The 24,953-nt window shown below is 32.7% G+C and overlaps 1 long non-coding RNA gene and 1 pseudogene across 1 annotated transcript; one reads left to right on the forward strand and one right to left on the reverse strand.

Annotated features, from left to right (window-relative positions):
- Nucleotides 1-640: 640 nt before the first annotated feature.
- LOC127721011 (uncharacterized) lies at nt 641-6,008 on the reverse strand. Its single transcript, XR_007991032.1, has 3 exons — nt 5,979-6,008; nt 4,422-4,483; nt 641-823 (listed from the first exon to the last, which is right to left on the reverse strand). It is a non-coding gene; the product is annotated as an uncharacterized LOC127721011 (long non-coding RNA).
- Nucleotides 6,009-20,388: 14,380 nt separating this feature from the next.
- Nucleotides 20,389-21,569, forward strand: LOC127719254 (uncharacterized; annotated as a pseudogene).
- The last annotated feature ends 3,384 nt before the right edge of the window (nt 21,570-24,953 follow it).

Raw genomic sequence — 24,953 nt, forward strand, 5'->3', positions numbered from 1 at the left:
AAGTAACTTCAAAATAGTATGGTTAGGTCGGTGGGTTTTTTTCGGCCATGCTTTGATTTTTTTCAAAATTGACTGATTCTTACAAAAACAGGCACCATATATGTCTTTTGATTGAGTTAAACCATTTCAATTGATATTTTATAGTGTGTCTTTCTATGTTGTGATGTTACACTATTGTTTCAGATAAGGGTGAAGGTTTGGTACCATTAAAACGTTTAAACCCGCTGCAATTGTTTGCACTTGTCCTAAGTCAGGAATCGGATGTTCAGTAATTGTCGTTTGTTGATGTGGTTCATAAGTGTTTCTCGTTTCTCGTTTTTTATATAGATTAGACCGTTGGTTTCCCGTTTGAATGGTTTTACACTAGTAATTTTTGGGGCCCTTTATAGCTTGCTGTTCGGTGTGAGCCAAGGCTCCGTGTTGAAGACCGTACTTTGACCTATAATGGTTTACTTTTATAAATTTTGACTTGGATGGAGAGTTGTCTCATTGGCACTCATACCACATCTTCTTATATCTATGTATTGGAGAAGCAATGTCTTTTTATTTCAAAGATTAATAAACATGCGAATGTTAATCAAAGTAAATATATATATGAACAAAGAAATACTATGTTGTGCTACGTGTAACTCACTTTTACAGTATCCATCACTATGATCAGCATAAAAACCATCATTGCAGCATTGACAGATGTTTGGTTTTACACATGTTCCACCACTGATCCGTTCAACATAAAAATTTCTGTGTGTGACACTGTCATGCTCGTAGTACTTCTTGCATGACCAGGAATGTTGTCTATTTAATTGTATACGACTGCAATAGGCTTTTAAGAAAAATGATGATAAAAAATATAAATCGAAGATAAACAGCTAACGCTTAGTCAAGGAAAAACATAAAAAAAAATATAAAAAAAATACTGAACTCCAAGACAAATTCAAAAATGGGAAGTCTATAAAAACTGGCAAAATTAAACGCTATCAATCAAACAAAGACGCCAACAAAAAAGTGTAGTCAATAGAAATAACTCACAATAGAAGCCAAGACCACAATTTTGTGAGCAAGACGCGCGTTTCGTTAACAATGACGTCACAAATAAAAAAGTTTTTCGTCGTTGATAGTACATATCGTATATAGTATACGCTTTCCCAATAAGGTAGAAATTAAGTAAATAGAAATACCATACAAGGATAAACTAAATAGAAACAATACAAATGTAAACAACAGCCCACAAAACAAATGCTTTACTATAGATATTCTCTTTAAGCTTTTACAATCTCTTCCTTACCTTTTTCCTTGTGCTTTTATAACATTTTTCGACTTTGATGTTTGTAAACATTTTTTTTAGATAGCCTTCACATACCCGATGAACGTCTTTACAGAACGTGGTGTCTGCCAAAAATTAAGTATCAAACGTTTATACGTCTATATAACTGATTACAAATGTGTTGAGTTTTATGATTGGATAAATGCACAGATGTCAGTTTATTTTTCGGAAACTGGCGGGGTATATGTATGACATGTTTTACTCCAATTTAAACCAAAATGACGTCTTCATAACGAACGTTCCTTTATGAAGTAGTCTTAACCTATATATCATTTATAGGCTCATAATATATGAAAATATAAGCATCCTTCAATGGTATGTTTATTTATGATTAAAAATCAATCAGGCAATTTATACACAAAATGCTTAATTAATGACTTAAAGTATTATCGTAGAGTATAATGCATATGTTCCAGACCATATGAGTATTTTGACCATACGCGTATGGTCATGACCATATACGTATACTCATATGGTCCGACCATACGCGTATGGTCGGACCATATGAGTATTATACTCGTTTGGTTATTAACGGGCCGGACCATATGAATATTAAGACCAAATAGGTATTTTTCGAAAAATTCTTACTTCCTTTGCAGGAACACACAGCTCATTCCCTGAACAAAAAACTCCACAAATTACTATCTGACTTTTTTTATCTTTAACATATTGTCTGAATCTTGGTGTATCTGTTAAATTGCACAATTTCGATTGGAGTCGATTCAAATCGCCTTTAAACTGATGATATTCTTCCGTAAGTGAAACCACATGAGTTAGGAGCATGGGTCTTTTTTTATGTTTTCTTAGTGTTTTAATCATTATTTCAGAAACACAATTTCTTCTTATTTCTGCTTATTTTCATTTAATTGGTGTGTTCTTGCTCCTATTCATACGATCTTACTGTTATTGTAAGACCGTATGAATAGGAGCAAGAACACATGAACAAATTAACTAAAAACAATCAGAATTTTTAAGGAAATTATAGTTTAATAAAAACAAATTTAAACACCAAAAGAAATTTTAAAAAAGAAAAGAAAGAGGGTTCAATGACCAAAGTGCCTGTGAGTTAAGCAATTTACTTATTAAATAACAGTTCATTTAGATATTTGAAGTAATTTTCCAAAGTCGACAAATTGCGTTTCGTAAGGACAAAGCGATGAATGACCATGTAAAACATATTTTACTATAATTCTTACTTTTAAGTAATATTCACTTTATTAAATTAATCATGTAACAATGGCTACAATATGATTGAACAAGTCAAAATTTAATTTTTAGAAACTTTTAATTTATGTAACACCTTTTCAACGTTCATCGTGTTAATTTCCTGGACCATACGCGTGTGGTCGAACAATATGAGTATATACGTAGATGGTCATGACCATACGCGTATGGTCCAAATACTCATATGGTCCGGAACACATACAAGGGAAAATTAGTTTCAATGCAAGTTATAAATGTTCACTTACACGGAAAAATTAGGTTGGATTTATCAATATTTCTGGTGTTCAAAAAACATTTAAAAAAAATATTTCTTACAAACTGCAAAGAAAAGAAAGAATTCAAATTCATTGCAAAAATGTTTTATCGAGAAAAATATGTCAAGATGAAAAAAGTAAAGGACACAAGATATACAGAAAAATGTACTGCATGGTGATTATAAATGAATAATGGAAAATACATTAGTGCATATGTAATCCGTAATATAATTGTATTTCAGGCTTCAGACAGGGTATATATAATCATAATATGAGAATTGGACTCACTATGTTGAAGAAAAATCTACATCCGTAGATATTTCAATGGTTCATCGTAGATATCGGCCCCAGTTTTCATTCAAATGAAATCTATTTCACGAACTTGTGATGTAGCTTAACAACTATCGTGAGTAATAATTATTGCTCTAGAATATGATATAAATGAAAAAGGATATATGCACAGAGAGCTTCAAAACTTGTTCGACATTTTTAAAAATCTACTACAAAACCGTCCCAATAAAAGAGGCAAATGATACAAAAGGATCAATTAAAACTCATTAGTCGAAAAAAAAACCCGACAAAACCATGACAAAAAACAAAAAACGACGAAAAGCTTAACACCAGCCTACAAAACACTACATAGAAAACTAAGGACTAAGAAGAATACCTGTATCGCCATTGTTGTCATTGCAACAACAAATGAAAATAATACTAGATTTTTTTGGCGTCAGAAGCGCTTTTCTGAATTTAACTAAATCAGGAATAGTTAGACCAAAATGACTTGAAAACCCAGGATGTGAATTAAACAGTGAGGAGATTTGTGATCAATAGGAACCTTAAAAGTATAGCCAAACCCATCAATAAGGTGAACCATTACTTCGTCAAATCGAATAATTCTAACATTAAAATAAAAAAAAAAGGAGGGTCTATTTCACTGAATGAATTTCGTATCAGGCCCATTTTTCAAAAGGTTTTTTTTTCACAGCTATCTGCATGTATTCTGATCAACTAATAATATCATGGATGATTTCGTAGAAAATTACCAAATTATCAACGCATTAAAAATGTTCCTCTAATAGTTGATGTGTTTCCCTCGGTTGTTTGTGACCCGGATTTGTTTCTGTTAAATCGACTATTGAACAGCGGTATACTACTGTTGCCTTTTTTCATCTTTATCTGTAACTCTCAAAGTAGAATATTTAAAAGCCAAGGATGTATCAAAACCGAAACAGTTGCAGATTCATAGTACCGACAATAAAAAGACCTTTAGTAAATTAATTCTGTTCTGTTATTTTTGGATTTTCCCTTTTCTTTTCTATCATGAAAAAAGGCGACCATGCCTGATGACGTCACATAGAAAGAACACATTTTTTGGCAGATTATTCGAAAGGAAGGGTTGAATTTGTCTTCATATCCTTTAAAAATCATTAGAAAAGCAGATTCCACCACCAAATCTTGTGCAATACAATATTTATCCACGCTCGACAGTTAAATTTTTAATATTTAAAACGCTCGGCGAGCCTCGCGTTTTAAATTTGAAAATTTAACGGCTAATGTGATTGTGAACGATATCTGAATGTGTGGAAGACGTTCTTTATTAATTTATTGTTAGTTTTTACCTATATTACAATATGATCCTGTGTAATGGGGACAACAAACAGTTCTTTCTCGATATTCGTCCCTGAAATAAAACAGAAAGCTTGCAAATGATAGAGTTAATTCATCATCATTACATATGAAACAGAAGAGACGTTTTTTGTTGAGGTGCACATCAATGCGATTATTAAATATTTCTGTATAATGTTCGTAAAAATATGGGAAAAGTTTGCGAGCTGTCCTTTCTTAAAAAGATTTGTCATACTTGCATTCTACATACCTCAAAATGAGTTAATAATACCCCTTATTTCGAATAGACGTTATGTTTTGAAATGTGCATCTGGAGTGATACAATTGTTATTGTTTTATGAATTGCTCTTCCGCGTGCAGATCGTTTGAAACTATATTTTTTTCTTAGATATTAAATTCCGATTATTGATTATTGAAAATATCTCACATAAGTAAGTATTAACTATAATTGTGGAATAAAGTTGGGTTTTTTTCCCTTAAGCATGACATATAAATGAAAAACGAAATTGAATAAACTTTTTTTAAGACAAATACACTAATTGGATCACCAGTGAAGGTGATACACGGCCGGAAACACATATTATATTCATAATTACTCTAAATATCAGCACAACAATGTTAAATCTGCAAATTTGCGGAAGCAAATTTTTGTTCTTCCCACGTCTGGATTCGAACTCATGCTATTGGGATATCAAGACAACACCGCCTGCACTGTGTCCAGAGCTCTAGACCACTAGGCTGTATATCCCCAGATTTCACATGTTAAGGTTCCCGCGTTCCTGACGAAGATTAATCCAGAAAAGCGTTTCTGACGCATATGTATGATTGATATCTGACGATGCATCTTGATTGATTATACGCAATAAAAGTGTAGGCGGACAGACATACAGTGATAATTGTAGAGATCAACCGACTAGTCGGCGTATATGTATTCATGAACCTCATCCAATGGTATTGAACCAATAACAATAATAAATCATCATATAATTACAGAATGATATGGACGCTTTCAAGGTTTTTTGGCAAAAATAAATCAGCGGCATCTGATCTTTCACGATTATTTTTTCTCGATCAATAAAAACCGTCTCAGGATAAGAAATTTAAAATTTATATAAATTTTACAATTTCTCTGATTTTGTCTTTTGAATATTACAAACAATTTTAAAATCCATTTAAGAACAGATAATAAGTTTGTCTACATTTATATGACTTTTGTAGGTGTGTTAAAACTGTGAGCGTTTAAACTTTGATCATTATGTTAATCCATTTTGACAGACATTTTACTTTTTTTTATTTGTTGATATATCAGTGGATTTTAAGTTGAATTGCATCTACAATTGAATCCATCCGATCGATCCTGTACGATATCTTTCGATCGCAATATATACTTGACCACCGTTACTTATTCTTTTACGGTCATTTCATTCCATATACAGAATGACAGCAGTGTTATTGCAAATCAAATTAAAAAATCAAAATCTAATACAATCTTTTCAGAGAGCAAAATTCGGGATTATGTTTAAACAAATTATCTAGAACTACAAAATTACTTGTATTTAGTACAAGTCCACCATTTTCTCCAATTACCACATTTTTTATGATATTTCACTTGAACTGTGTACGATTGTTGCTCTGTACATGACCTATAATAAATCAAAATATGAATAAAGTAGATGTGCTGTAATAACATATAAGACAATTATGAACAACAGCCGATCACATAGCCGGCTTTTGCCCTGTATGAACTTAATTGTACGACAACACATCTTTTATATACAACACAAACGATAATGACATTAGGAGACAAATCCATTTGTTATTGGTACTTATCAAGTGTTTTATTTTGTCGACTATTGGAAGTAAAATCAGGACAATAAAAAAGTTTATAAAAGAGAGAGAAGATACCAATGAGCAATCAAAAACCATAAGTCCAATAAAAACAGAATAATATGGCAAAAAAAAAGACGAGAAACAAAGAACCGTCTATAAAACACAACTCAGGAATCTAAATTAACTCCAACAAAAATCAGGTGCTTTAGAAGAGTAAGGTTCCTAATCAACTAGTGGCACCCATCGTGTTGTTCATTTGAAGCTGAAAGTTGGTGATGAGTTGAATCAGGTGATGTCACGATTGAGGTAAAGAAAACCAGATAGTGGGTCCGAAAAATGGAACATTTTCGTGGTCATTTTCTCTACTGAATAATACAAACCACACCGGAATGAAAAAGTACTTCATCAGTTGGAATTATAAAAAAAGTTCTTTTGTCAAATTATACTCGTTATTGTCTCCGTGAGGACGCTATTTATAATTTTTCTTATAAAGGATGTTTTGGAAGAATTATAAATGAACAAAATAAAGAATACAAATAACATTATTTAATAATTATGTTTCATTGGAATCCGTAATTTTGATTGGCTGACAACTATCGTGAGACGCTCTAATAGCACATTTTATTTCTGTCTAAAATACAAAAGCTTTGACTGCACGTGCTATCTGTGACAATGCTAAATAGTGCATAGAAAAATAAACAAAATGCTTGCTATAACTCTAAACTTTATGGTTGTAGGATTCAAGTTTATTTATAAGAATTGAATACTTCTTTTAAAATTCTTTAGGATTGTAAAAGCGTTGATCGTACCCACATTTTTAGAATACTCACACAAAATATGCTTCGGTCAACGCTTTTATACATCCAGAAATTTATTTAAATTGTCATATATTTACCTAAAATTAAGATGAAAAAAGTAGAGGGTAGGAGTTTTACGCCAAATTGATAAGTTTAAAACTACTGTCGTATTTTATTTCAACTTGTAATGTTTCTTCGTCACTTCTTCAGCAGTTCTGCGCAAAGTAAATTAGAATTGTATTTGATCTAGTGATTACAAATACACACCTTCAGATAAGGATTACAACTCCGTTTTGTCTTTTCACTTCTGTTACTATTGAAATTCTTTACAATCTACTTATTATATATATTGTATTTAAGGGTGTAACGCCATTGACTGGTACACATACGACTGACAAAAATAAAAACAATCAACTTATTTATATATATTGAATTTAAGGCTGCAACTCCATAGTTTGGAAGAGGTAACTCATGAGCATGAAACTGAAAATTACAATGCATTCAGTCAAGCGGTTTCCGAATTATCATTTGGTAAACATCTACGATTTTTCAAACAATCAAGGACTATACCTCTAAAGTCGTGAAATGTAGCCCACATTGTTTAGTGTTCTCTATTCATCCTCCGGAGACAACAGAATGTTCTATATCCCAATGATCAAGAAGGCATAATCATGATTTTTTTTCAAACTATCAATGATTCAACCGATGTAACGTTCATAGTGAAAGATGAAATAAAAATTAAAATGTGGTTCATGGTCCAAAACACTCCATGAAGTTTCAGTTCATTTGAATAGGCAGCTTCCGTTCGTTATTAATCACCTGGAAATCACACAACTTGGAATTTTTGAACAAAAAGGTATCAACAAAATTACCGAACTCCAAGGTAAATTCAAAAAGACAGAAGTCCATGATACCCGAAAAAATCAAATCAACCAACAGAACGAATGGAAAACAACTGTCATATTCCTGGAACCGTAAATGCTAAAATGACAAAATTTAACTTTTACCGGTGTGTAATAGTGAAAACACTCAATTCAAATCATAATCCATTTCGTTTATTAGTTCTGTATTTATCATCCAGGGGGCCTCGGTGTCCATGAGATCTTATGTAGTACATCATCACTAAACACTAGCTTGTCCAGTCTAATGGTATGAGTTCGAAACCCACTCGAAGCAAGTTCATCTTAATTGACAAGTATTGGCAGTTTTCCTGCCGGAAGTAGTTGGTTCTCTCCTGGTACTCAAGATTCCTCCCCTAATAAAAACTTACCGCCATAATATCGCAAACGTGGCTGAAAGTGGCGTTAAACACGAAGTAAAGAAAATAGACGAAAAAGAAACAATAGCCATACATAACAATAAAATACATAAAAACTGAGCATTTGAAACCTTACTAAACACTTCGGTTATTTTGAAGATTGCAGAAGGTTGAGAAGTTTCTGCTTAACTACCGGCAATCAACGTTGTAGCTCTTTGCAATTACCAAGGATTTATATAGTAAGAGCTATATAAAACCTTGTAATTAGAAATCTGGTGATCCATGGTATTCGGTAATAGCTAGGAAATTAAACAAGAAAGGCAGATGCGATGTATAGAACTTTAGAGATTCTTTAGCCATCTGTCAAACATGTATCTGGTCACATTTGCGTCCATACATCTTTCTTTGATGACATTTTAACATTACAATAAAGAACCCCAGGTTCAGAAGCGTACTCTCTTTTAATGACATCCTGAAAGGTGACACACTATCAGGAATATCGTATCCACTGGAAGATAATACTCAATTATGTTATTGCTGTTTGAATATTGCGACATAAACTATCCAAGGTATGCAAAATAGTCGACAATGCTCTATGTTACTTGACATTGTTTTCAATTTTCTGCACGCAAAATGAGAATTTCTCGATTGTTAAATACTTACGTTATCTGTGGAGTACAATTCGGTGCTGTATATACTGTAGACTCTATTGTTAGGAAAACCCCCAAAATGATACAGACACAAGGAAACGGTACCATTTCTGTATAGTAAAATGAAAAAAACTTTGTTTTAAAGACTTCGGTAATGAGTTTATACACTTTTGCAAACCCTTTAACATTCGTATAAGCAATAGGAAAGATTAACCATACTTTTAGTTTCTTTCATTTTTGTATGAAAAGAAATTAACAAATATAATGCTACATTCATCGATGCAAGATTTAGAGAAGGTAAAAACATATTGATTTTTGGATCAAAGTTTAATGTCGCTGTTATAAAATTAATTGATTTAAAAAAAAACTTGTTTCCAGATATGTCACTTAAAGGGGCATTAGCTATCAAATTCATGTTCCCGAATTGACTCAAATTCTCATACTTGGTTTATAACCTACTAAAACGTATATCAAACTTACAAAAAGTTTAAAATGAACGATTAACAATGCATGGACTCGATAATATGTATCCGCATTTCGTGTGTATTTTACTCTAGACGCCTTCTAATTAACCATCGAAGTTAACTCCGAACACTGCCGACGGTCATATAACCCGATATAATCATAAATATAGATAGAAATAGATAGCGAACACGTGCAATTGCATTTTTCTTTGTATGTTTGATTTCTTATTATAGGTTAAACAAATGTGTTAATCATCGTTTTTACCTGTATAAGATTGAGTTTTTGTGGATCGAATCAGTCAACCGAATTGTTCACCCTTGTTTCACTTTCAATGTTGACATTCTTTTCCTTTTAATAGCTGAACACGCCTAGTTCATGAGTAACCCATCTCTAGCTAAGGGGTTAAATAGAAAGTCACATGAATACGGTTTCAATGAGGTCGAATTATTCACTTGCAAGAAAAATTCATCAGCGATGTTTCTTAGCTTATTTTGACAAAATTGAACCAAACTGGCTGCTTAAGCGAATTATTATTCCACTATTTCACTTTCATTAATGATTGAACAAAACAAAATCATATTTTTTTTTTTTTTTATATCTCGTAGCTAATGCCCTTTTAAGTTTTCTGTTATTGATTTACAAATCACACGTATATAGACATGAGACAGGGGATAAACCCTATCATATTTTAGGGTTAAATGTTAAGGTCAAAGCTTCTAAAAATAGGCTGACAAAATAAAAATAGGAGGTGCAATTTGTAATTTCTGGGTAATTACATGTAAATATTCTTGTTCGGTTTTGATAAAACTTATATCAGTGTTAGATAGTAGGAAAGAGACAAAGCTTGTTGATTTTTTGTTAAGTAGTCAAAGGTAAGGGTTACAGTTCTAAAAATATACAGCATTCAATGTATGATATTATTTTAATCTTGGTTTCTGTATTAAATCTTTTGACTATTTTTCAGGAGTATTAAGGCTCTTAGGCATGCATTTTAACACATGACAGCTAAATATAGATTGAAAACTTACAAGAACCGTGATTCCTTAAAGGGTCTAATAGGGTGAGTGCCCCCACAGACCCAATAGGTAAGTCATAGTTTAGGAAACCCCTGCTAAAAGGTGATTCTGTAAAAGGTTTTTGTATATATCATGGCTTTGTAGAAAGTACTTATAACAATTTTTATTTCTAAATTACAATGACCTTTTTCAGCAATATTATTTGGTATGACAGTGATCATCGATCAATGTGCGGTTCGGGAAGAAAAGTATGCCGTGCCAAAAAGCAGAAAGTAAGAGTAAAACTCTATAGAAACTTAGAGATTTCTGCAAAGGTATTCAATGATCTTCAACAACGATATATGACCTTAGTGTTTAGCAGATTCATCCTGTTTTAATTGGAATTTCTTTATTTTCAGTGAGGTGAAACACGGATCGCATTTATTGTACTGACGTTTAAAAGACAAACCTTAGATTCTTAAAAATTACTTATTTATTGTATATTTGTATCGACGACAAATTTAAGAAAAGTTTGTTATAAATCATGTAAGTACCCGAATTAGAAGTACTGAATTGATTATACCAGTAAATTTACCATTTTTGTTTCGTTGCAAGAAATCGAGTCTCGGGACCAAAATTTTTCTTTCTCTTTTCTAAAAACACATATTTATTCATATGTTATTCGGATTTATACAATTCAAAAAGTGTTATTTTCATTTTTTTTATGTAGCACTGGTTCGATACCACTGCTGGTCCACTATTAGTCCCAGATTATATCATCACCTTTGTAGTAAGTGCTTCCGTACTGACATGATTTATAATATTCCTTTCTAAAATTTTTCATTGAATAACTTAAATATTTGTAAGAAACTAAGGTTCCAATTCCCCTATGCAAAGTTGATCTTGATGGATATGGCTATTATTTTTCGGTTCCTTTTGGTCATGTAGCTCTTCACGTGTTTTGGCACATCCTTGGCTTTCAATTTTCATGCTTTGAGTGTTCCTGGTGAAGGGTTGTCCAGAAAAGGATGCATACAATTAATAAAGTGTTATTTTCATTTTTTTATATGAGCAATCTTCTTATATTTTGTTTTATAATTCTATCGTTCTTTCTATCACACAATATAACATTTTCGGTGTATCATCTGTACAAAATCTGACAATTTTGCACAAACTGTAGCCTGAAAAAAGCTCATTGACCCATAATTTCTATTATATTTTTGAAAAAGCATGAAATAAATTTCAGTTTGGCAAATTATCAAAAATATATATTGATTCTTATTTCGACACTTTATCTACATTAAGTGTTCAGGTGAATATGGAAAACGGAAAGAACGATTTAAGTCACATGTCCACGATTTGAAAGTTGCCCTATGATAGATATTAAAAATCAATGACTTTTTCGATTTGTAAACTAAAAATATAAGATACCCTTGTTAATGCAAACTTCAAATTGGAGTTTAACGGAGAAAAATGTCCATTTCAAAATCGTAACATGCTTACCTCCCTTACTAGATAATAAGTTTTACGAGGGGGGAAACATGTATACCAATGCACATTTTTAATAGGAGATTTATTAACAAATTCAATATCCGATGGAATCTAAATGCTTTAAAATTGTTCTCCCGGCGAACTGTTTGGGTTTACTCCACATTTTGTGAAGCGCAAAGTATATTGATTGATATTACCTAGATTTAGTATGCTCTCCAACTTCGTACATTTCCGCTCTTGACCAAAACAGCTCAGAAATATGACAAACTTGTCACAGAGGAAAAGACAGTCAACATGTCATTGAAACGAATAAAATCTGTTATTTTTTGTGATTTATTTCCCTTTTTCATGCCGCAATGATGTCTTTCAACCCACAAAATTACACAAAATGAACAAAAGTTGTTCTACTTTCTTAAAAATCACACAGATATAATGAATTTTGCACATTATACATATAAAAAGATGTATATAAACCTCCCAATAATATCCTTAAATCAGTGCATTCTTTTTTGGGAAGTCCAGGTGTTGATTAGTGTGATATGTTAGCATGTCAGGTTTTGTCCTGAATGAAATGACTCTACATAAACATCCTAAGATCTGATATGTCATAGATAAAAGCCAAAGGAAAAACAGTTTGAACAGAGTCAGATCCTTATGTTGTAGCTTACAGATGAAATTTCAAAAGAATTAAGATGATATCACATCATAATACAAGTTTGTGCTCATTCCCTATTCATCTTCAAGCAGTCATTCATTAGTTGTTCCATAGATCATTAGATGGTTGTTCAATCTGCATCCAGTTTACCTAAATTAATCTCTATTTATGATGATTTAGTCCATTCTATTTTTACAATTGTTAAGCTGCATGCACCTGCATTTGATGAGGATTTATTATTAGGTCAACATGGTAATTTTTTTTTAAATTCTTCATTATTACACATATTTAATATAAAAAAGAAGATGTGATGTGATTGCCAATGAGACAACTCTTCACAAGAGACCAAATGACACAGAAATTAACAACTATAGGTCACCGTACGGCCTTCAACAATGAACAAAGCCCATACCGCACAGTCAGCTTTAAAAGGCCCCGAAATGACAATGTAAAACAATTCAAACGAGAAAACTAACGGCCTAATTTATGTACAAAAAATAAAAGAAAAACAAATATGTAACACATAAACAAACGACAACCACTGAATTACAGGCTCCTGACTTGGGACAGACACATACATACAGAATGTGGCGGGGTTAAACATGTTAGCGGGATCCCAACCCTCTCCCTAACCTGGGACAGTGGTGTAACAGTACAACATAAGAACGAACTATAAAAATCAGTTGAAAGAGGCTTAACTCATCAGATGGATACCAATACAAATACTACAAATACAAGTGGACGTGGCCGGGTAGTTGTACATCCAAACAACAAAAAGACACTAAGTACAGATCTGAGATTACTCGCAGTTACTGACAGCTAGTTCAAGGCCACTAACAACTAATAAAAAAAAATCATGCATCTTAGACTAAATTATCAATCCGTACACATCCAACATCCAATGGATTTAGTGTAAAGACGTCATAAACAGTCAGAGAAAAACATGACCTTGTGCAATGCCAAGATACAGGTATCGACAGATTGTAGATCCATGAATGTGTATATGTATATAACAATAATATTTAGTTTGCTTTTAATTACTGATAACAAAATCAATATTAGTATCAATAAAAACAATATTTAATGATCTAATTACAGTGTTGAATTGGTTACCTTTTAGAATAAGTTTATTTAAAGGATCAATAAGTTTACCAGGATCGTTTCTAAATTTTCGGGCACGGTAAACAATATTGCCGTAAAAATGAGGATGTGCAATCCCCTTTGAAATAAGTTTTCTACAGGTACAACCAAACTTCAAAACCAAATCGTTATATCTGTGGAAGAATTTAGTAAAGGTTTTAAGTAATTTGTGGTAACGAAATCCCTGGCTTAATAATTTACCAGTAATACATAGATTACGTTCGTTAAAATCAAAAACTTCACAACAGACACGGGCATAGCGAACGAGTTGTGAAATATAAAACACCGTAAGATGGTGCCAAAGGAACATCACCATCCAAAAGGGAAAATTAACAATAGGGAACGAAAAATCGTACCTTTTGTCGTAAATTTTAGTGTGGAGTTTCTCGGGTAAAACCGAAATATCTAAATCTAGGAAAGGACAGTTGTTACCGTTTAAATATGATTTATTTAAAGTAAGTTCCTTTGGGTAAATTTCGGCAGTATATTGAGAAAATTCTTGATTATTTAACGAAAAAATATCATCAAGATAACGGTAAGTGTTGTTGAATTTATCAATTAAATGCAATGTAGACGGGTCTTTACTGAGTTTGGTCATAAACTGTGATTCATAACAGTACAAAAACAAGTCTGCTATTAAAGGGGCGCAATTAGTGCCCATAGGAATACCTACAACCTGTCGATAAACTTTGCTGCCGAAACGTACATATATTTAAATATATATGTTACCAGAGATGGTTTTATATGTATCTGATGGTACAATTTAGACTTAAAAAAGCTTTTCCTACTCATTATATAATTATTTTCAACACCCCATGGCCCTGTTTTATGTTGTGATTCTGTTTTTAAATTTGATAACATACATTAATATCCACTAAAAGATACAAAATGACATATAATTAGTGAAATTCTATTTTCAGTTTTTTATAGTATATTGGCATTTTACTTTTACCATGTTGATAGCATGTTTGCAATATTTAGTTATTTAATAAACATGATTGGGGATTGGGTTTTAAGTTGACAAATACTTAGTAGCTGCCACACCCAGAATACATCCTGATACTCTTGGCATTGACCATAACTGTTATTGCATATATATGCACACACGTTCTATAAAGTAACTTGACATTTCTGTTGGAGCCTGGAGGTGCATTTTTTTTATATTTCTATACTCAGAACTCACGACTTTTCATTCAAGTTATCTTCCTTTGGCCGGTCGCCAATTTTGGACCCGTTGAATTGACACACGGCCGGTTTACCTGGCGAGTTTTGGTAACAATAGGCATTTCATGTTCATAATATCAGGAGGTATCATCCCTCTTAAGGAAAATACGTTACCATTCCGTGTGCAATTTCAATTTACATTTATTTACTGAGAAGTGTCACAGCCGCGGCACGTTTTTTCATCTTTGCCAATCAAATAATCAAGTAAATTTCTAAATTTTCATTCTTAAAAGAATAATGTAGTGAAAGTTTGAAACCTGCCGTATCAAATGATATTTGGTTAAGCATGATACATTCAAAAAATATCTTTACACCATCGATTTCGTGGCGTCATTGCCGTTGCTAAAAATTGTCATTTTTTGAACTGAAAATCATGTGACCAGAATGATAATATCGACGCCATTATGAGATTTGCTGTCCGGCTGCAAAAGTAGACTTATTTAAACCTTTCAAATTATGTTAACTTAATTTATAAATAACCAGGTTAATATAAAAAATATAATAAAAATACCGAACTCTAAGGCAAATTCAAAAAGGGAAGTCCATAAAAGCTGACAACATCAAACGATATCAATCAACGGAACAAGTGAAAAACAACTGCCATATTCCAGACTTGGTACAGACAGGCATAATATGATAATATGATATGGACACTTAAGTGCAGAAAAATCGCTTCTGATGTAACGATGGCGCAATAAACATGTTGAAATATACATTAACTCATCATAGATACCAGCGAATCATTTGAAAAAAAAACGAACTTACGATTTAATTTAATCGTTAGTCATGAACATTTCGTATAAGTAACGATCAATTTTAATTGTAAGTTTTTTTAAAGAACATCATGATTGACATTTTGTACGCTAGACGCGTACACATTTGACCAAAAGATATTTTATTTACATTAAAATCCTTAAAAAATATCTTTTTGTAGCAAAATATTTTTTTTGGTAAAGTTATTGCAAAAATTACAAGATCTCAAAATGAAGTTAGAAGCCTTAATGCAAATACATGAGACAAAATTCAATACTATGAATACTAATATCTGTCAGACTTATATGTAATGAACATCCGGTACTTTTTGATTTTCGAATTTAAGGCGATGATAAAACACTGTGCGGGACAAATTTGCAATTCCAGAATTGGCAAATCTGACTTTGTCGGTTTACAAGATATCAAAAATATTTTTTGCCCAAGTGATAGATAATCAAAAAAATTAAATTTCCCCATATGTCCCAACATGTCACCGTTGTCACTGTTGTCACCACAGCTGATTAAAAGTACATTTCCCATGAAAAATTTAAAAATTCTCATTGGAATATTCGAAGTTCCCATGGGAAAAGTTAAAGTTCCCATCGGAAAAAGTACTTTTCCCATGGGAATTTTAAAGTTCCCATCGGAACTTTACAGTTCCCAAGGGGAAAAGACGAATACAGAGAGTTCCCATGGGAATTTAACTTTTCCGATGGGAACAGTTTATCTTCCCATGGGAACAATTTTTCTTCCCATGGGAACAATTTTTCTTCCCATGGGAAAATTGGTCTACCTATGGGAACAATTTTTCTTCTCATTGAAACAGATATTTTATGTATGGAACATGTTTCCCGTTTGATTGTTTTTCTCCTAGAAAAACAAAACTTTGTTGAAAATGCAGGATTTATGTTAAATTATTGCAGTATGCAGGTTTTCTACAAAATGTCAATATGGTTTCATATCTAAAGCTGCATTCAACATGCAACTTCCATAAAAACTCTGATTATCCAGTTAAATATGAAGCAATGGCAAGTAAGTTTTTAAATAAGTTGTGCGTGTGTGTTGTGAATACAAATTTCTATTATTGAACTTATTGGAAAATAGATAATAAATGTTTAACAACTTTTTTCCGGTGCTGAGAAAAACCCAATTTTTTTTTTTTGCAAAATACAAGACCCATATAACAAAAACACTATAACCATGATAACATGCTGAAATAATATATTCATTTACAATCTGTATGCACGTGCGTAATTAACGGGTTCTGGTTGAATGAACATGAATTTCGATCGATTACACACAGATGGCGTTCAATAGAGTGTGGCACGTGTCGTTAAAACATTTACATGGTAATTACTAAAGATGTGATTATATAATTTGGAATTATTTTTTTATTTTTTTAATTTAAAATAACATAGCCTACTTTTATATTTCATGTCCTTTGTGGCAACTGTATCATCACATCAAGTCCCTAGTGCGTATTATTGAGGTGGTCATTTGTGGTATTTCTACGGACGTCTTTATTTCAATATTTTGATTCCTTTCGTATTATATTTTGTATAGGCAGTTTATATAGATGAATTACAAGAACAGAAAAAAAGTAAATTGAAGTCATATTATTAGTCTCCGTTGTATTGTTTTAAAAACTTAACATTGACATGGATTAGTGATTTCTGTGACATTTACATGTACATGTACCAAATGTACAAGTTTGTTACTTTGAGGTTTTTTTTGTGTGTGACTTATCTTCGTTTTTGTTTTGTTTTTGTTTAAACACATTTTATTTTCAAAAGTAGCATATGGGATTGAACACAAAATACATAAGATAATAACGAAAAACAAAATAGAAATAGATGTAATACAAACTATAAACAAAAACGAAAACGCAATATAATATTTTTGTAATATGAACTGGCGTGAAAAGTAGGAAGTCAGCGGTCCTTTTCACAAAAAATCTTTAGAGTAAAAATACTCTTAAGTCATACACATTTCAGTATAACTTACGATCAAATTTAATCGTAAGATTTTTTGTGAAAAGTGTCGCAGAATTTTAATTGTATGCGAAGTTCTGAATCTTTGTGTAATTCTGATATAAGATTGGTGTGTTCATTGTAAACTTAAACCAGAATGCGTATAAATGTCTCTATTATAACAGTCACAAACCACTTCTAGAATCAAAAATCAGCGATTTACCATTCATTCAATAATATTTTGTCGAAAGTGATCGAGATGCCCTTATTAGGTAATTCAAATTCTCAGACACTTAATTTTTTTCCAGAACACGTTATAGTTAATATCAGAGCCATATAATACATGTATTATATATGGGACTATAATACTAAGTATAATAGTCCCAGATTATATTATCTGTTAATATGCATCCTTCTTTTAAAGTCTTGTTTTTCTTAAACACTTTAGGACCGTATATCGGGGGCACTGCCGAAAATAATCTTTCAAAAAGCAAATTTCAACCTTTAAAACTTGTATGTCAGAAAATTTGACCACATGAGAAGAAATTCTACAATAAACATTGGTCACGCACGACAGATTCCGATGTAAGACACGTGCCGTTACAATAGCCAGTTTACACGCATCAGCGCACACAGGTTTGTCGAATAGGCCAGTTGATTGGAGGAAAGTTACCGAAAACCACGCCTTCCTTAAACTAATACCCAATCAAACGCCTTTGACAGAAACATAAATAATACATGGATAAGATTACAGAGATTTGGTTGTGTATTCAATATTTGAAAAAGTTCAGACTCTTAATTCAAACTTAGAAGTATAGAATATGCCCGTAATGCAAGTTTCGCAATTTTACAATAAATTTTATACATAATTTCACCTACGTAGTGAGGAAAAAATACAAATTTAAAAAAATTTGCAAATTAAAACCAGAGACATATAATACAAGGATGTATATATATGTATTATATGTCTCTGTTAAAACTATTTCGAATGTTCTCTATGTGTTATAGTAGTCTCAGTCTATTCGTACAAAAAATCATCAGCAATTAAAAAATCAAATATTTCTTTCACCTGTATCCAATCGGAAAAATAATTCATTTTAGTATTTGATCTAGATGAAAAGACGACAATGCTCCTTACAGTTAAAACAGTCTATTCCAAATTTCATAGCGTATGCAGAGCTTGACAGATACCCATTACTGTCTTATGTAAAGTTGCGAATGATACATATCCTAAGCGACATCTCACGAGAAGTCACGAGACCTTTAGATTTAAATCATATTTCGAGCTGCAGTCATCGAGGACAGACGTGCCTCTGTCCTCCCTTTAAAGCTATTTTCCCGGGCTCGTGCAAAACGTGCTTTATTTTATATACGAAAGATATCCGAGTTCATTTATCAGTTCAATGTAAGTATATTTTATTTTATTTGTATGGTTAATATAATTTTAGGCAGATGGTGTCGTCTGCATTTTCATTTATTTAATTCTGTTATGGGAACGGATGGTGTCGTCCGTCGGAATTTTTAAAAAGGACAGTGGTCCTAGCAGATGGTCTGCATTGTTTATTTATTTTATTCTGTTATGGGAACGGATGGTGCCGTCCGTCGGAATTTTTTAAAGGACGGTGGTCCCATTTAGCAGGTGGTCTGCATTTTTATTTGTTTTATTCTGTTGTGGGAACGGATGGTGTCGTCCGTCGGAATTTTTTAAGGACGGTGGTCCTATTTATTTGAACGCACATTTGTTGTCTTGTTATTTAGGATGGTGATCCTTTTTTATTTGAGAACAGACATGTGTTGTCTTTTTGTTATAGGATGCTGGTCCTATAGATTAATTTTATGAAGGTGGTCTCTTTACTTAAGAGAGCGAACTTAGTTTGTCGTTTTGAATTTAAGGATTATCGTCTAATTTTCATTGATTGTTTTTGACGATGTCGTCATTTTTTTTTTTCGAAACACGGGTTGATTTTTGGTTATATGTAATCGGCTGGTTGATTTTATTTAGTTGAAATCCTTTATAATTTTACAGAATTTTTTACTTCGTCCGTGCGTTTAAGGTTTTTGCTATTTATTTATTCCCTATTTAGTCAGTTTGAATTATGATTTTATTATGTGATTTGAAGATCTATATAACATTTGATATGCTATATGATGTGTACGATTTGAGAAGTTTACCTATTTAGCATATTTTAGTCACAATGAATAAACATGTTTCGTCAGTTGATTGACCTAGATAGGTCAGTATTGATTTTATTGCATTGATTGAACAGGTGAACTTTCTGTGAAACATTTATAAAGTGTAAAGGTAATTACGCAAGTTTGTTGTCAAATTTAAGGTGCGCTCGATAGCTTATGATGTTCATGAATGAGTTTTATTTTTGTTTTGCGGTATTTAGATAGAAGAATAACTACCACCTATTCTTAATTTTTATAAAACGAATTCATCCCCTCGTTTGTGGGCTCCATATAGAACATGTTATTTTTTTTTATTTGAGGTAATTATTATCAATTTTGATAATAGGTGCTGTCGGTATACTTTGAGAAGTGTCACGTGACGGGTGGTATTGAAATGATTGGATCGGTTGACGGCACATTCCAAAGTGATAGAAGTATTATGTTTGCAATGTGGGTTTATCTTTTAATCTGAGTTGACATTTTGTCGTATTTAGCTGTTTTTTGTTTTTTGTTTATTTTATATATATATTCGTTTTTATGGAATATATTATATTTTGTAGATGGCTGAGCCACACTTATTTTTAAAGCCTAGACATACACTAATTGGGAAAGGTCTATTGCCAATGATCTTGGGTTTCAAATCCGCTGATGATGACGTTTTGGTGGAAAACATGGCTCGTCTTAAAAAGATCATCCGCTGAACAACTATTCTCTTAAGGAGCTGTCAACAGAGTTTAAGAAATTAACGGCAGAATCTTTTAAGGATGTTCTGATGCTAGCTGGAAAAGACGTAAATTTTGAGAACGGTTTGCAACTCATGCACCAAGCCATTTTTTATGCCAATTTGATTGGCGGCCCAAAGGGTTCATCTTTAACTACTCTTGATCAAGGTAAGGTATTTTTAATCCTGATAAATATCTCGTTCATAATATAAGTCGGAGTGTGACATGGGTGCAATTTTCTCATTCATTTTGGATAAGAATATATAATGTCAATAACTTATAAAATTAAAGGCATCTTGGGTAGATGTGCATGTAACAAAACCTGCAATCGATTTGACGAAAAAAAAGTCAGAAGTTTTTCTGTCTAGTACGTTTTTGTGTACTTCTTAATTTATCATAACCAAATTGTATGTTTTACTATTTTTAAACGATTTCGAACTTGTAGAAAGATGTTTACAGAGAAACTACATTGTAGTGCACTTGCTATTTTGAGTTTGTACGCAAATTTATTGTAAAAGGTTGGCAGATAATCAATATTTTGAATAGTAAATTCTCATCAGAGTTGATTGAATTGAAAATTGGGAAAATTTCATGCTCACAAAAATAATCTTTATGTCAATGGAGTACACTTAGCCGAAATGCAATATATTGGGTAATAATTGTAAGATTATTAGCTTTTAGTGTTTAATATTGGTATAATTATTAGTTATCTTAGTTAGTAGAATGTAAAATTTGATATGAATCTTTCAGGTGCATCGAGATCTGCTGCATCTACTACTAGACCTGTTACACCAATGGCTGGTGTCCAGGGGCCACAAATTCCAAATACCCCGGTTAGTATTTCTAACTACACTAAAACTAGTTTTGATCTTGAGGGAAGACTTCGGAAAATGGAAAACAGTTTTGACAATTTGAAAAATCAGCAAATTTCAGATAAAGTTACAGAAGCATTAAAAAGTGTTAGAGCTTTGGCCTGGAGGCCAAAGTTGACGCCACCAAGCGTTCTTATAGGTGCATAAGAGTTTTTGGTTGAGTGTGCTAATAAAGCAAGTCACCCAGAGGCTGATTTCTTTAGTAAGGCCTTGCAGGCTTGTAGACAATTTGAAAATCATGATGACATTTCTTATTTGTGTTTAAAATTGCTTGGGTCTTCAGAAGATAAAAAGATTTCAGCTACTATTGCTGAATGGCAAAAGAATGCTAGGAAGAATGAGAAAACTGAAGAGAAGGTTGATAGCAAGGGTTGTAACCAAATGCCTATTCAAAGTGTGTCGGGTCCATCAGCTTTTCCATATCCTTGTCCAGCATTCCCTTATAATCCGTTCCCTGTAGGTTATGGTAATCCTGTAGGTTATGGTAATGGTTTTCCCGACACATGGTCCCGCTGCTCAACCTTTCAGTGATTCAAGTATGATGCGAAACCCAGGTTTTCGCCCTAGATTCCAAAGGAGAACTAAGGGCGCTTGTTTCTTCTGTGAGGGGAATGGTATCACGTGAACTCGTGACCGAAGTTGAAGAAGGAGTAGTTAAAATGTTTGCATTAAGTTTTTCTGGATGACCTTAAAGTTTTTCCGTTAAAATTTCGTAAAGTTTCAAAGTTTTCTGGCTTTCATTCCATTGGAATCTAATCCTTAGTGGCTTATTTTTAGTCACGCGGAATGGAGGTCGGGGAATTTTTTCTCTGTAATTTTTTCATTTTAGGGTTATAATCCAAAAAAAATGAAATTTGAATTATCTGAATGGGAAATTAAGTCATTATTTGACCCTAGCCGTACTGATTTTAAAGAAAACAAAGAAGTTTGGGTGGATTACAGAGGAAGAGTTCTCCTACCTCCATTTTCAGTTCCCCGCGCAGAAGTAGCAGCAGAAAATAGTATTTTTGATTTAGCCAAAAAAGTTATGATAGATACTCTAGGATAAACAATTTTGTAGAGAACTCTGTAGGTTCCCTATTTAAGGAAATTGCTCGTTCACCTCAAACAGCTAAGAGAGTATTTGACGAAGTGGGTGACACAACCAAATTGCCTTCATCATTTCTCTAACTTCTCATTTTTTCAAGTGTTATTTGTATGAAAATAGTTTTCAGTGTATTTGTATTTAACGCTTACCGAATATTTGTATATATATGAATAAATTTGTATTTGTTAATATTGTATTTATTTACTTACTGATAACAATAAATGTGGAGTAATTGGCAATGAGACAATTATCAGACAATACGGCATATAATGATTACCAGTTTACTAAGAAAACGACTATAAATTTCATGGTTTTGTCTTTCACATATATTAAAAGAATTAGTCTTGGTTAGTTTGGGGTTTTTGTTTTTGTGAGTTTTGGGATTAATAGTTGATAAGGTATGATGGACGGATAGGGGTTTGCTTCAATGGTAACAATCTTGAGAGTAAGGATATGCGAACTGAAATTTCACGCTCCAATACTAAAAGCATCTAGTTACTTGGAGTGTGGTGTCACTTAGGATACTAAGGGCACTAAAAGAAAAATTTGGACCATTTTTAAGAAATTGTGACGGGCAACGACTATATAGGTGTTGTAGAGGAGACAATGGCGCATAGTTTAGGAAAATCTCCAGAGTAGTTTATGTTCGAAAATCTGAAGTTATGGTTAAAAAACTGAAACTTTTATTGTGAAATTGACAAAATGAGATTAGGGGGTAGGAAAATTTAAGTTAATTTTGGACCAATTTTAAGAGATTGTGACGGGCAACGACTATATAGGTATTGTAGAGGAGAAAATGGCGCATAGTTTAGGAAAATCTCCGGAGTGGTTTATGTTCGAACATCTGAAGTTACGGTTAAAAAACTGAAACTTTTATTGTGAAATTGACAAAATGAGATTAGGGGGTAGGGAAATTTAAGTTAGTTTTGGACCAATTTCAAGAGATTGTGACGGGCAACGACTATATAGGTGTTGTAGAGGAGACAATGGCGCATAGTTTAGGAAAATCTCCAGAATGGTTTATGTTCGAAAATCTGAAGTTACGGTTAAAAAACTGAAACTTTTATTGTGAAATTGACAAAAATGAGATTAGGGGGGTTGGGCACTAAAAGAAAAATTTGGACCATTTTAAAGAGATTGTGACGGGCAACGACTATATAGGTGTTGTAGAGGAGACATTGGCGCATTGTTTAAGAAAATCTCCAGAGTGGTTTCTGTTCGAAAATCTGAAGTTACGGTTAAAAAACTTTTATTGTGAAATTGACAAAATGAGATTAGGGGGGTTGGGCAATTTAAGTTAATTTTGGCCCAATTTCAAGAGATTGTGACGGGCAACGACTATATAGGTGTTGTAGAGCAGACAATGGCGCATCTTTTAAGAAAATCTCCAGAGTGGTTTATGTTCGAAAATCTGAAGTTACGGTTAAAAAACTGAAAATTTTATTGTGAAATTGTCAAAATGAGATTAGGGGGGGGTAGGGCACTAAAAGAAAAATTTGGACCATTTTAAAGAGATTGTGACGGGCAACGACTATATAGGTGTTGTAGAAAAGACATTGGCGCATCGTTTAAGAAAATCTCTAGAGTGGTTTATGTTCGAAAATCTGAAGTCACGGTTAAAAAACTGAAAATTTTATTGTGAAATTGACAAAATGAGATTAGGGGGTAGGGCACTAAAAGAAAAATTTGGACCATTTTGAAGAGATTGTGACGGGCAACGACTATATAGATGTTGTAAAGGAGACATTGGCGCATCGTTTAAGAAAATCTCCAGAGTGGCTTATGTTCGAAAATCTGAAATTACGGTTAAACAACTGAAATTGTGAAATTGACAAAATGAAATTGTGAAATGAGATTGGGGGGTAGGCCAATTTGAGTTAATTTTGTATACAATTTCAAGAGATTGTAACGGGCAACGACTATAAAGGTGTTGTAGAAGAGACAATGGCGCATCGTTTAAGACAATCTCCAGAGTGGTATATGTCCGAAATTCTGAAGTTACGGTTAAAAAACTGAAATTGTGAAATTGACAAAATGAGATTGGGGGGTAGGCCAATTTAAGTTTATTTTGGACCTATTTCCAGAGATTGTGACGGGCAACGACTATATAAGTGTTGTAGAGGAGACAATGGTGCATTGTTTAAGAAAATCTCCAGAGTGGTTAATGTTCGAAAATCTGAAGTTACGGTTAAAAAACTGAAATTGTGAAATTGACAAAATGAGATTGGGGGTTAGGCCAATTTAAGTTAATTTTGGACCAATTTCAAGAGATTGTGACGGGCAACGACTATATAGGTGTTGAAGAGGAGACATTGGCGCATCGTTAAGGAAAATCTCCAGAGTGGTTTATGTTCGAAAATCTGAAGTTACGGTTAAAAAACTGAAAATTTTATTGTGAAATTGACAAAATGAGATTAGGGGGGTAGGGCACTAAAAGAAAAATT

Source organism: Mytilus californianus, unplaced genomic scaffold, assembly GCF_021869535.1.
Source record: "Mytilus californianus isolate M0D057914Y unplaced genomic scaffold, xbMytCali1.0.p SCAF_11, whole genome shotgun sequence".
Classification (NCBI taxonomy): Eukaryota; Metazoa; Mollusca; class Bivalvia; order Mytilida; family Mytilidae; genus Mytilus; species Mytilus californianus.